Raw genomic sequence first — 564 nt, 5'->3', positions numbered from 1 at the left:
AAAGGATATCGGGTTTACAAAGTTGAAAGCAAGAAAATATTTGTCAGTAGAGATGTTTGGTTTGATGAGAAAAGTAGATGGAATTGGGAAAAGAATGCTGTTGGAATTTCGGAGAATGTGAACTTCTTTGATGATGCAGTTTTGAATGAACAAAATCATGAAGAAGACATTGAAGATAAGAGTTTAGCAGTCAGAGGAACAAGAACATTGCAAGACATATATAGCAGATGCAATACTTCTATAGTTGAGCCTTTCAATTTCTAAGAAGCATCAACAGATAACAATTGGAGACAAGCCATGGAGATTGAAATGGAAATGATTAGGAAAAATGGCACTTGGGTCCTTGTTGATCGACCATTAGATCAAAATATCATTGTAGTAAATTGGATATTTAAAACAAAGTTGAATGCTGATGGAATAGTCAACAAATACAAAGCCAGGTTAGTCGTTAAAGGGTATTCCCAAGTTTATGGGGTGGATTATTGGGAAACATTCGCTTCAGTAGCCAGACACGATACAATAAGATTACTCACTGCTGTAGTAGCAAAAGAAGGGTGGAAAATC

The 564-nt window shown here is 35.6% G+C and overlaps 1 protein-coding gene across 1 annotated transcript in view; it reads right to left on the bottom strand.

Moving 5' to 3' along the window:
* Positions 1–564, bottom strand: part of LOC110426415 (putative disease resistance RPP13-like protein 1) — a 46576-nt gene that overhangs the window by 10688 nt on the left and 35324 nt on the right.

Source organism: Theobroma umbraticum, unplaced genomic scaffold, assembly GCF_002168275.2.
Source record: "Theobroma umbraticum cultivar Fairchild unplaced genomic scaffold, ASM216827v3 scaffold_55.0, whole genome shotgun sequence".
Classification (NCBI taxonomy): domain Eukaryota; kingdom Viridiplantae; phylum Streptophyta; class Magnoliopsida; order Malvales; family Malvaceae; genus Theobroma; species Theobroma umbraticum.
Note: the sequence above shows the minus strand (reverse complement) of the source record. Positions and strands in the feature narration are given on the sequence as shown.